This window comes from Apium graveolens, chromosome 6, assembly GCF_009905375.1.
Source record: "Apium graveolens cultivar Ventura chromosome 6, ASM990537v1, whole genome shotgun sequence".
Lineage (NCBI taxonomy): Eukaryota > Viridiplantae > Streptophyta > Magnoliopsida > Apiales > Apiaceae > Apium > Apium graveolens.
Genome location: NC_133652.1, coordinates 54,891,597 through 54,906,074, shown reverse-complemented (window position 1 = coordinate 54,906,074; position 14,478 = coordinate 54,891,597). Strand labels below are relative to the sequence as shown.

Genomic DNA, 14,478 nt, shown 5'->3' with positions numbered 1-14,478 from the left:
GATTACACGAATTAAACCTTTACCAACTACTATTACGGTTGGGTATTGCACAGTCATCAGAAGGAATGTCAATCTTCCAAACCATAATACAACCTTTACGGCTTCAACCATCATTACTGTATTCCTTTTGGCACACGCGCCTATAATTATCCACTTACCTTTAGAGTGTCGGCCACCTCTTTGGCCTTTCCTGATAGTAAAATTTCCTTACAGTCAATGTCATTTTAACCACCTCCAAATAAATTTTCTACCTTATTTCCGATCACTGCTTGAGTGAAGATGTTTCCCTTAAAATCTGATGAGTAAAAAAAAAATATCACCATTTTTCCATAAGTTATTGCCTCAGTCTTTAGAGGTTAATCACTGTCACGACTGACTCTCAATCATACTTAGAACATCTTTTATCTTAAGTCCTAATTGCCCTGAACAATTTCGACCATTACTGGTTCGATCCATCCTTTCTCGTGGTTTAACATGTGCCCCACTTGGCATCATTATAATTACGTCATATTTCTTTTATCAACATTTTTATTCCTGAGAATTTTGAATATTACCTTTCTCCTTGGAAACCTCTAAGGTTATCCTTCAATCGTTCCTCCTGTGTTCCCTAAATACAGGGCATATCAAAATACCATTTACTATTACTAGAACCATTGTCTATATACTTCTGAAAATTTCTCCACTAATTCTTAAAGGTTATTGTTACCTTAACCCTTTCCAAATCATACTGTCAAAACTCATACCGTCCCTATTAAGGGTGAAATGCAAACCTTTATGCATTCCCCTAGGATTCATTTTAAGTTACCGATGTTCTAGCCTTAATTCCACCTTTAAAAGGTACCTGCATCCATCCATGGATAAATCAAGTCATATATCCTTGACAGATTATCTTATTCATCATTCCCACCTCGATAGTCGATACCTAATTTCATAATAGCATCCTTATTCAAATTGAGGTCAATCCATATGGCCTCCAAAAGATAACAATGGTCATCCGCTTATCTTGCCTAATTTGGTAACGATAACAAGGATGTTCTGGAAGATATTGGTCGTGTTCAACGTGAACTTCTTCTTAATAATTCCTTATTTACTTTTGTTGTTTCTCAACAGTCACCTCAATGTTGGGATATCTCTCATATCTGGCGTCTCCCTTTCTGGGTATCAAGCCACCGATCTTACACTTCACATTCTTGAAGGTTACTTCCTTCATCCAATTTTCCTAATTTCTTACTTCCTTGTCTCCTCAGTCTATCCGCGTCTCATATTTAACCTTCGAACTATCTCAAGTTTTCCTCAAATCCTCCCAACTTACAGGGGATAAAATATATGTATCTCTTATTCCTTCAACCATCAATTTAACTCATGGTGAATCACCCTCATCCTGATAAAGGCATACTTTTCTATTTCTATTGCTACGAGTCTTTAGGGTTTCCTCTTACCCAACTCCCTTATCATTCCTCAAACTCTAATGCCTTTATATTCCTTTCCACTTCAATTCCTTTTTATTTTCCTTTCTCTTATCATTAATTCATGAACCAACACAACATAAGCATAGATTTCAAACGTCCCGTCATTCTGGATTCGTGTCCTTAGAACGAATCTTGACAACTTTTTACAACTTAGATTCACAATTCATCATACTCGTCCGCCTTTGTTCTGGCTCTAAAGCTTTTACACTATCTCCATAACTTTGGGCAGTACCTTCCTGAAAACAATTGACTGGACTTTAATCAGTTTATTATAATCTCTTGCTCCGTGCCTTCCTTGGCCTTTCACCAGCGGGTGGCCTCTCTCTTAGGAGGGTAAGTGATAAAAATAGTCTTTTGTGATTCGTCAATCACTTAGAATCTCAAATGATTCCTCTATTTCCTTTAGCCAGGCTCTTGCCTCGACTGGGTCAACCTGTTCCTTGGAACTCTGAGAGCTTAGCGACTTAAAGGTCATGAAAGAATTTCCTACCGCATTGTTTCCTCAAGGTGGTGGTTGGGGATAATAGTCTAAGTTCTTTTTAGACAGGTCCATGAATTTCCGTATAGGAGTACCGTCTCGGGTCTCCTTATCTCGCTCGACTTTTGTTTTCTCAGTCTAAATATTTCTTCCTACTCCCCATACTTGGGGTTATCTTATACGTTAAAATCCTCATTTTCCACTTCATTATGTTATGGGTTCCTTCTATCTTGATGGCGTCCTCCCTGACTATCACATTCAGGGTTTGCTCTAAATCTTATTCCTCAAACTAGCTTTCATCTAAGATCTCATCTTTAAGCTCTTGAACATTTGGAACCCAAATTCTGTAGGAATACCTCATTATTCCCTTCTCATCTTTCTCGGTATTAACCTCTTATCTATTTGTTGGCTCTCTGCCTTCATTCATCACTCTTTCTGGCACAATGTGTTCTTTTCCGATAATTCAGACTGTATTGCAATCTCAAACAGCCTTTCGGTACCGGCTCCGGTTACCTTCACTACTATTTCCATTTTCTCAAAATCTCTTATAAACTCTCCAAAAGACATCATCATCTTGAGTCTCTCCTTTTTACTAAGGGCATCAACCACCATATTGGCTTTCCCCGAATGATAAAGAATCTCCCAATCATTATTCTTGATTAACTCTAACTGCCTCCTCTGGCATATGTTGAGCTCTTTCTACGTGAAAAATGTACTAGAGCACTTATGGCTTAGGTAATTCTCGCACTTCTCTCCATACAAGTAGTGCTTCCAATCTTTAGGGTAAAACTATTGCCACGAGCCTAAGCTCATGAGCGGGGATATCGAATTTCATATTACCTTAATTGTCTTGACATGTACGCGATTACCTTACCGTGCTGCATAAGCACGCACCCTAAGCCCTTGTGCGAAGCGTCATTACACTTCACAAAATCTCCTTTTCCATCCGGCAACGCCAGCATAGGGGCCATCACCAACCTCTGCTTCAGTTCTTGAAAGCTGTTCTCGCATTTCTTTGTCCATTCGAACTTCTCAGTCTTACGAGTAAGCCGCGTTAAAGGGGGCTACTATCTTTACCAACTTGAACGAACCTCCGGTAGTGATCGACCAATCCTACCTCTGGTAGTCGACCAAACCATGGTCATCAATTCATCAGTGGTCCTTTATCCAATCTTGTCAGGATCCTCCATGGGATCCTCCTCAACAACTTTCCCTTCTAGGACAACCTCCTCAACCGCTACATCCTCAATATCAACATCATCCGGTCCTGCATTAGGACACTCTATCGGATCCACAATCCGATCTCCAATTAGTAATAAAATATCATCGCGATGTTGCTCCTCAACCTCAGGGTTCAGAGTCCCGCTACCATATACGATAACGAACTACGCTCCTATCACGATATTTATAAGGGTTCCCATAAGGGTTTTAACTGTCAGTGCTACGTTAGGTAGCCCGACTATGAACTTGGCAAGAGTTCTTATTATCTTAGTTAACTTATTATCTTAACGTCCCATCATCTCTGAGGTTTAAAACGCTTAGCTCTGATACCATTTCTGTAACACCCCCAGATCCGGGGTCGGGGATCCGGGTTGTCACGAGTTCCATTTCCCTTATTAACGCCCAATCTTAATAATTTCTCAACTACTCTGTACTCTGACCCCACAATAAACACACACACCACACGTTATAGTCTCAGAGATGAACATCCAAAAATAATCACAAGTCGTTTTATTCCACAATTATATGTCAATACACCTTAAAAAGGTTCTGAATAAATTTACATTTCATTGCCATTATTACAATTCATAATATACATAAATCTGGTACATCAAAAGTTAAAGCCTAGTCTATTGGTAGTTCCCTACCTCAGCTACAGTGACTTCAATGCCTATAGGAAGCTGCGAAACGCTTCCTATCCGATCGCGAATTGGGAGCTTGGTCCTGTTCATCTTATCTATCTGATGTTGTGTAATGAAAGAAGAAAGCAAGGGTGAGCGGCAAGCCCACCAAAATAATATGTATAATGATTAATAGTATATGAGTCTACTCATAATACTCATGAAAATCTTGGTCAAAAGAAATGAACCAAGTTTGATATCTTAATGCGATGAAGTCGCAAAATATTCAGTATATATACATATATACTTTTCAAAGTAATGGAAGTCCTCTTCCATGCATAATATACACAAAGTCCCATTGTATAACTGTATAAAAATATCGTTGCAAGGTGATCTCATATATCTAACCTTGTCTCAACGTTTTTCTGAAAATCTTTGTCATTCATAAGACAATTATTAATTAGATATAAGTTTAAAAGATGAAGTTACCAAATACTTCACTACACTTATATCATTCCCAAATACTACTTGAACTACCACCATTCAAGTTATAATCAATTTCAAAAGTTCATCCCACTGATGAGACCACAAGATAAGACTTGAATAGATTCAATCTTTGAAATATTATTGAATGAAAAAGTTATGAGATACTTTATTTAGCCCCGATATATATATATATATATCCACATATATATATCCCTTTAAACATTTCCTGGAACCTCTGTTATGCAAAGTATGAACAGAGTTTGAAACATCCAATGAATTTTGGAAAGGAAAAGAATTTTGGCATAAACCCGATATCTCGCTGATCAGGCAAAGATACCAATAAGTAACCTTTTCTACTGTAGATGGATGAATTCCTCACCGGTCATCACCCTGGCCACATTAGGACCTCGCGCTAGACCGTACCCCGGCCCCTCACGCGTTGATGGACTGCCACCCAGCCACTTACACAATAATAGACCGTACCCCGGCCTGTCGCTTATGCCGACTCAATGAGATGGGCTTACTTCCCGAACGTTGGGCAAGTAATCAATTCATTTACCAAATCTGCAACCTCGTTGCGAATATAAAATACACCACAGAGCCGGATTCCCCAGGTTTTTGAGCGAGTATTTAAATCCCCTTTAAAAAGGAAGATCTTAAATATAAAAATGAGTTTTGGGATCCGCTCTGACTTTTAAAAATCATTTTGAAGACTCGAAAACACTTTAAAGAGTGTTTGGAGTAAGGCTGATTTAATGAAGTAAATCAGTCCCCAGAATATTAGAAAATATCTGAATATTATTAATTAAATAATATTCCCATAAAGAATAATCTTTATAAAAATAATTGAAGTAGAAGTATTAAAATTTATACTTGAAACGAGTATTAATTAACCAAAGCTATACTTATATGAAAGTATTATCTTTATTTGAATAATCGAAAATAAGTTTGATTATTGACATCTTATGCTTTAATAAAATAAAGAATATATTTCAGCAAATAATCGGAGTCATAGATCCTCAAATGAATATTCAATTAATATTCAATAAATAATATAAATTGAGTCATAAACCCTCGAATGAATATTCAAATAATATTCAATAAATAATATAAAAGGAGTCATAAGCCCTCGAATGAATATTCAAATAATATTCAAATAATAAAATAAACTGAGTCATAAGCCCTCGAATGAATATTCCAATAATATTCAAATAATAAAATAAACTGAGTCATAAGCCCTCGAATGAATATTCAAATAATATTCAAATAATAAAATAAACTGAGTCATAAGCCCTCGAATGAATATTCAAATAATATTCAAATAATAGAATAAAGGTATCGAATAAACCTTATTCGATCCATAGTTTTAAAAACTATATCCATATATATATATATATATATAAATATATATATATAATATACTCGGGAACATCGACTCCCGGTTTGGAAATATGTTCACCTTTTATCCCCTATACTAAGGGTATACGCAACTACTTGCTTATTTCTAGCATAGGTATTATGCAACTATAAGCATTGAAATCAACAGATAGATAACCAGATTACGAAACAGACATGCATATATACCATATTAGCATGCTCCAATATATCGCAAAATTTGCTAATAACAATCATGCAATATCACAAGATAATGCATATACATATATTTACATCACAACAACAGTATAACGGGTAGAAAACTTGCCTGAGCGACTGGGGTTACGAATGGCTCGGGACGAGTCTGGTAACCTATAAACAACAAGTAAGTTGGAATTAAACCAAAGTCACTTGTAAATCTATACTTTAACTAACTTAGACTCTAACGCTTGTTTTGCGCTCACTGATTCGCTTAAGTCACTCGGGTACCCTCGGCTCCACCATTTTTAATAATTTAACCTTTACGAGTTTTAAAGCGATTCCTTCGCGAGTGTCTTACCAACTGCCTAACACACTTACCATAAATGTTTCATACATTAATTAACCCTTTTTGGTCTTTAACCTATGTTTCAAAGTAAGGCGAGGGGAAAAGTTTCGTTCGCGAAACGCCGTTACTTGAAACGGTCGTTTCTCCTAAACCGTGCATCGGAATCGAACGAACTACATATCAAAACGAAGCTCGTAACATGAGCTACCTAAACATGGCAGTGGTCACAATCTAGCAGGGGGTCCTCGGGTCCTAATGTTATGCACAAAACAGTCTAAAGAAAATCGGACGTTACGACGGCTATGTTTACGCGATTACCAATATTTATACCACTCCAATTCTTTACCAATTCACTACAAACCACCCAACCATCATCAATACCTCAAACACAACTTATATCAAGGCAAAGTCAGTCCATAATCTCAAGGTTTTCCAACTTATTCAACCACAAACATGATCTACTAACCATAACTTAAGATTCATTATCCATTAACCAAGATTCATATCCAAAATCACCACAAATCCAACCAAACTATCTAACATACATGGATCTTGCTATACATACATGGATATTTCTATATATACATTAATCCATCCATGAACTCATCAAAACTCAAAATTCAAACTATAAGTTAAAGGTGAAAGTTGTTTATACCTCCTTGAAGCTTCCTAACACAACCCAAGAGCTTTGAATGCCTAAAAGAACCTTGATCCTTGCTTGTATAACCTTAATCTTTCATAAAAATTCAAGAAAACTAAAGTTATTTCTTGAAGGTTACTATTCACCATCTTCTTCCTTGATTTATAGAAAAAGATTGGCTTGGAATTAGAAGCTTAAACTTATAGGAAGTATGTAACTATCCATAGGGAAGCTTAGATAATTACCTTGCTAAATAGTAAGTGGTGGAGCTTGGATCTTCAAATTTTAAGAAATGGGCCGAGAGCTAGCTTGGGAAGAAAGATATTTTTGTGTTTTGTTTGATGAAAATGAAATGATTTGCTTGGTTGGTTGATTTTTGTGTTGTTTTTGGTTAATGACTTAATTAACCTTGATTTTGTGTGGTTATAATTCAACCACACTTCCTTCCCTTCTATGTCATGCTTGTGTCACCTTGCACATGTCATTATGCTCCCACTTGTCCACACCTTGTGGTTTGATGATGTCACAATCCCTGGCTTCTTGTACAAGCTTGTCTCTTGGTCACTTATTTGTTTTACGGTTCGCTTATCTTTCGTTCTCGTTTATCGTTTGAGGGATCATACCCGGGATCTTATTACTTAGGTTCCCTTAACCTTTCTCAATATATTATATTCCTTTTATGATCCTCTCCTATAATCCTTTAATTTCAATCCTTTTTATCCTGTTACCTTATACTCAATTCTCTCCGTATCTTGTGGATTTCCGGGAAAAATCAAAGTGTTCGGAATTGGATTCTGACGATCTTTACATACACTTATATACCACATAGAGTACTAATAATATCCCATAAGATCAATAACAGAACCCCTACATAGCGTGGCATGAAAAGTTTTCTCGTTCAGCAAAAACACTATTCATAAGGGTTTCAAAATTTCTCAAAAATTGGGGTTATTACACACAATGTGAGTGTATTTGGCAGCATGGGGAAGTAGCTGACTAATAAGGATCTCAGGTTAGAGCTTGATAAGAAGAAGGAAAAATTAGCAGACAAGACAGATGAAGAAGGTTTAAATGGCAAAGGAAGGAGAAACAACCCTTCTGGGTGAAGGCATGCAAAAATAAAGCTCCGCCTAAAGCTCTAGAAACAGAGGAAAATGGAGGTTCCAGTTTCACTCAAAGCTCGGCACATAATATTAATGGAGGTTCTGGTGCAGAAAAGGAAAGTGATGAGCAGTTGTCTGATGGTGAGGGGCACTTATAGGTTCAAGGACCTCCGTAAGGCTTTGGAAAAGATGAAAGCAGAAAAGAGGGGCTTCTCGAAGCTGGCTGTAGCTTCTCCCTTTACCAAGAAGATCAGAGACTCACCCCTTCCACGGTCATACAGGGGAGTAGGGGACTTGAAGTTTGATGGTGCTTCTGACCCTGTGGAGTATCTCAATCGGTTTAATACTGAGATGGTAGTTTACCAAGTTAAGGACCTAACCTAATGTAGGTTTCTAGCTACTATGTTGAGGGATAATGCTCATCAATGGTTCAAGAGGTTTCCAGCAAACTCTAATCACTCTTGGAACCAGATGTGTCAGGTCTTTGTCACCCAATTTCAAGCATCAGTTGTCTATGCCCCACCTGCCAACACTTTGGCTAACATTAAGCAGCGCGAGGATGAATCGTTGAGAGAATATTTCAAGAATTTTAATGCTGAGGTATCAGAGGTAAGGAGAGCTCCTCATGAAACTTACAAGAACTTCCTTATAGCCGGGGTTAGGCCAGGTTCCGAATTCTGGAAGGAGCTCCAATGTGAGGAACCTAAAACCCTCAGTGACTTCTACAACAAGGCAGAATCACACAAGGTGATGGAAGAGTCATTGGAGAACCTTAAGAGAAATTCTTTTGGAGGAAATGGCACATGGAACAAGAACAAAAGGGCTAGGTCTATTAGCCCCAGAAATAGAGGATTTGGTAACGACCTGTCTTTGGTGGAGGTTCAAATAAAGAGGTTTCACGAGACAATAAAACCTCTCCCATCACTGTAAACACAACCTCAAACAAGAAGGGGTTAGGATATGTCTATCCACAACAAAATGAGCGAGCTAAATACACAGAATACACACCTTTGAAATCTCCGATCACTACTAGAAAAATGCCCTTAGACATCGGTTATAAACCGATGTCTTTTTTTTTCAAATCGATGTCTTCGCATGTGTAGAGAAAGGTAAGGGTCTTTAACATCGGTTTTTAGCCCTTTTTCTAATAACATGTTAAAACTAGATTATGAAAAATAGTATTTAGGAGGTTAAAAAGCACTATAAACATATAACAGGGAAGAATTTTTTAACTAATAGACATCATATTCTTAAAAAAACTGATGTCTTACTCTGTAGTTTACATCGGTTTATTTACTAAACCGACGTTAAACATAACTTATAACATCAGTTTTACTTGAGGAAGCGATGTGAAACTTCTTCTTTAACATTGGTTGCGTAAGTTAAACTGATGTACATTGTTCTGGAAGACATCAATTTTCTTTTGATTTACTTTTATATACTTGCACAAAGAGATGTGTTTTAACATTTTAGACATCGTTTTCATTCCTATAATTCGATTCGTTTTGTTGGTTTAGACATCGTTTTTAGTTTAAGCAGGTGATGTGTTTTTAGTTGCTTCACATTAGTTTTATAACAAGCACCGATGTTTGAGTTCTTTTTTAAAATAAAATAGCATGTGCTTTTGTGCATAAACCCAGACAAAAGCAAAAAAATACTAAATCAACATCCAACAAATAACCGGAAATATATTAAATTAACTTCCGTATCTACAACCAAAATCCAACGACATTCTCCAACAACCAACATTTAACCATTTTGATGTCCAACAAACAACCAACATCCATATATCTACAACCAAACATCACCTATGTATTAATCACAAAAGCTACTTGTGTATTAATCAGCATGTTTACCATGTACAAATTCCAGTCAGAAGCTAAGTTATTCAGTATCGCACCAACAAAAGCATCACCTGCACCAGTTGTGTCCACAGCCTTTACTTTCAAACCAGAAACTCTGCCCTTGAATTCCCGAACAAAATGTTTACAAATAAGTTATATATAATCATGCATGCTAGTAGGCTAATTTTGAAATATATAACTACTCTGTAACCGGTAAGAATACCTTTGTATAGTATCTGCAACCCTCAGATTCTTCTGTTACTAATAGAAGATTTAGGTTATAGTGGTATAAATTTCTTAAAATCACGTTATCATCATAAGGATCATTGCCTCCAATTAAGAAAGAAACTTCGTCCTTGCTTACCTATCATTTCATAAGAGTCTTGTTTAGTGCCAACACAACAATGACCTATTACTGTATAGTAACATAATGTTGCATCATGTCATAACTTCTGTAGACAGCTTATTATAATTGCAAGTACGAATGTTCACTCTTTCGAAAGCATAAGCAGTCAGCTAAGCGACATTTCTTACAACAGGAACATGATTTTATTTTATCAACTACTGCAATAAAGATACCACTTGTGCATAGATTTTCTATACATTTTCTGCTATATGCTTGCCTAATGACAATTGGTATTCAAATAAATGCAAGAAAATTTTAAACTATTTCTAACAATTAAATGGGGTATAAAAAGTCATGGTAGTCGAATACTGATATTTTTTCCACATCATAAAATATAAAACAAGGAAAAGTAGCAAGCATCTCCACCTTCAACTTCTAGTCTACTCGTGCCTAGATGGCAATGGTACTCACAAAAATGTAATAAAATTGTAAACTATTTCTAACACTTTAATGGGGTACAGAAAGTCACGTTGGTGGGAAACTGACATAGTTTGCCATGATATAACAAATTTAAAACAAGGAAATGTAGCAAGAATCCCCACCACTATCCCCCCAACTCACCAAAAAACATTAGCAAGAAACAAAAGAGATAAGTTGATCCCAGATGCTGAACCATCTTTTTTTGAATTTTTTGCAAGACTGTGACAGTAAAAGGAATACATCTATTTCGAAAAAAAATAATAGAAAAAGCATCTTATATGCCCATCCAACATCCGGGTGTGCAACTTATAGCTTTAGCATCATTGACCTCTTTTGTGGATTTTTGCAAATTCTGTCGATGCTTTGAAGAAGTAAAGGATGAAAAGTTTTTGGAAGATATAAATTCCATTTCATTTGAGCGGGGTGTGATGCTTGTGCAATTCCATCTCCTGATAAGTCTTTCACACTTTTGTCATTGGGATAAAATAGATCCGGACACGTGCCTCTGAATGAAAGACTATAAGTTGCCCGAGCATTTATCTAATTTTTGATGTCTACAAAATTAATTAAAGGTGAAAAACAATGACAATGACTTGTTTAGATAAAATGCAATTCAAGTGTATCCCACCTATAAGAAATTAAAATAACTAAAAAATAGGAAAACCTTCTCAATTATCCTTAGCAGCACTTCTGCCTCAGCCTTCAATACAGACTTATTGCAATTCATCATTTAATGGCACAACAGAGAGAGGCTCCATGATGCTTTCTGCACCTGAACCACTACACCCACATGTCACTCCTTATAAAATGTTTCGCTCAGAGTAAGGATTCATCATAAAATATCAATGCTTTTCCCATTTATCCATATTTGACCTTTACTCATGGTGTTCATATCCAGAGCTATTGGATGATTTCCAACTGAAGCGTTGAAAGTAGGAGTATTACATTGGTTAACTAGGAGTATTACTTTTGTGTGATATAAATATCAAACTATTTGTTATAGTGGCACATCTTTTTTGATATACATGTTGATGTGTTTGCTTCTGTTACATTATTTAAACTAATCAACTAGCCAGCATTGCCTTGACATTCTTGCCATAAGGAAATAAACCCAAGTTATGTTATGTAACGGACTGAACATTTGCTGAATTACACAAGTTATGGCTACTAATCACAATAAGAAGCAGTTTAACAATAAGAACTACTACTAATGTTGCAAGGAAAGGAGTATAAATAACTAAATCTGGAAAACCCCTCGTCATATACTTAACTGCTGTAAAAAACAAACAGATAAATATTATTGCAATCTTGCATATCATGACTCTCGAAGTAAAATATTAAACTGCATTTTGTGAGAGCATTAGGTTCAACAGAAGCTTCTTCCTTATCTCTTGGGCGTTATTTACTTCACGAAGGAAATGTGCGTGTTCCTTTACTCCCTTTATACCAAAAATCAAGGATTCAGATCCTGCAGCAATAACAAGCTTGTCGTATGAAACTTTGAAGCGATAAGGCTTATCTGGGAGTCCAACATCTGCAGCTATTTCACAAAATACCTGGTTGGGAGAAACAACTAGCCACCAATAAAATATAGAAACAGAAATCTTAAAGTATTAAGATATCGCAGCGTAGCTAGTAGCGTATAATTATGAGGTTCCTGTAAAATGTTTTTGGTTAACAAAGTATAGTTATAGCTACTCACTTCATGTTTTTCCATGTCTATATATGTGCATGTTGCCAGATAGAAGTAGGATTTAGGATTCTTGGCCAACATAGATTGTATTCGAGTAACTGGCTCAGCTACAGACCGGAATTCTAAGGTTCCAACACAAGTTGATGCAAGAAGAGGAGTAAAAACCATGTGGTTCCTTGGAGATATGCAAACAACATCATAAATTTTGGTATCGATCCCTTTTAGAAATCTACATCCTGCCCATCCAGTTCCAAGGACAACTACTCTAGGCTTTTAACCTGCCTTTGTTGCTTCTAAATTAGGATAATTTTGGTAATCGTATTCTGAATCAGATTCATCCACAAAACTCCCTGCTTGAGCAAACTGGTAATGAGGGGTCACACTTATTCCTCTGCTCCCAAAAGTAGTTTGATCAACCTTCTTCATGCTTGTAAGGTATGACATATTGCGGCCTGGTATAACATTTCCAACAGATTTCCTCGAATAACTACAAGTTGATAATCCCTCATAGGTGGTATCACTGTGACTTGCATAACTTCCAATAGAACCAAACCATCTCAAACCATTCCTTGCGATTCTTGCCAATGCCATATCTTTTCTGTTAGCTCGTAGCAAAAGATATGCAATTTAGTGCTAGTTTAGCTGTTTAGATTTTCTTGAAGTGGAACTAAAAAGGAAAATACTTAATACGTTACGTAATTTTAAACGAATGCAAAATGCTTTATTGCAACACAGTCTAATATAGGAATACAAGTCCATAAGTTTCTCCATTAGAATGTGAGCTAAGGACAAGAGTTTAAAACATATAGAGCTACAATCCAAAACAGTCACAACAAACTCAAGCAAGGCAAGACAACGGTTATTTTTAGGACCAAAGTAAAACAAGACAAACTTGGCTATATTCATCAACTGATGGCAACACCAAGAGCAATATCTTAACCTGACAGAAACACAGAAATAATTATGACAACTCTGTTTATTATTACCAGTTAGGCAAATCATAACTAAAGAAATTAATACATTAACAAAATATCGGGTAGGAGAGGACAATATTTGGTGTGTGCTCCTAGCATTATAAACCAATTATATCAGTGAAATCATACAACTGTTAAGCGTGTTTTGGATTTTGATGAGAATGAGAATTGGGGAATGGGAATGAGTATCGGACTTTTTAATAATTACAGAGCAATACCAAGAAACAATAAATTAAAAAAAAACTAAATAAATATTCAGGATTAGCAAATGCATAACACACGTACAAAAATATAAAAATATACTCTACATCTTTGGCTTATATGCTTTGTTGGGAGAGAAGTAATCACAGTAAAAACCATTGCAAGCATTAATCTATAAATGATAAGCAAAATAAGGTTAAATATTAAAAAAATACTTTAATACGCTACACTAGACATTATTAAATGCAAATCTCGAAAAGGGAGAACATAACACCAACATCACGAAACACTTACAACAGGATCAGGGGCATCATCTTGCTTACACAGTGCCCAGACCTATAGAACTCCAGTGCCCAAACCCAAAACCATCTCAGCTGCCCATTTCGTATAAGCTTTACCAGGAGCACCAAATTCTTTTTCCTGGGGTCCATATTCATTCTCAATAATATTAACAAAGCTCCAGAGACCGACTCGTAAACAAACTCGATTAAAATCAAAACATAAATTTGAAAATAAATTCGAAAGAAACACATTTTTCTCACACTAATCGAGAAGTCCAGACTTCTTTCAAGGCTCTTCAGCACCAATCGAGCTTGATTTATGAATTAATCGAGTTTAATTCATATAAATAGGTTTGTACAAAATAGGGGTTTTAGGTTAGAGAGAGTGAGTGAGAAAAGAGACAGTGAGAGATGAGAGAGAAGAGAGACGAGAGACAAGACAGTGACAGAGAAGAGAGAAGAGAGAAGAGAGAATGAGAGAGAGAGAGAGGAGAGAATGAGAGAGATGGGGGAATGGTTTTGGTTAGGGGGGAAATTGGGAATAAAATTTTTGGTTAAGGGGGAAATTTTTTGGTGTATTAACGGGGGAAAGAAAGAAGCGGGCCTTTTTTATTTTTTTATAAAAACAATTATAGACATTGGTTGGTTAAGATACTAATGTCTTACAACACCTTTAACATCAGTTTTAAAGCGATCGATGTTAAAACTGCTTTTAACATCG

General features: G+C 36.2%; 1 long non-coding RNA gene across 1 annotated transcript; it reads right to left on the bottom strand.

The window, feature by feature from the left end:
• Positions 1 to 11,725: 11,725 nt before the first annotated feature.
• On the bottom strand, positions 11,726 to 14,277 carry LOC141667804 (uncharacterized). Its single transcript, XR_012552789.1, has 4 exons — positions 14,019 to 14,277; positions 13,771 to 13,896; positions 12,311 to 12,899; positions 11,726 to 12,164 (listed from the first exon to the last, which is right to left on the bottom strand). It is a non-coding gene; the product is annotated as an uncharacterized LOC141667804 (long non-coding RNA).
• Between the last annotated feature and the right edge of the window lie 201 nt (positions 14,278 to 14,478).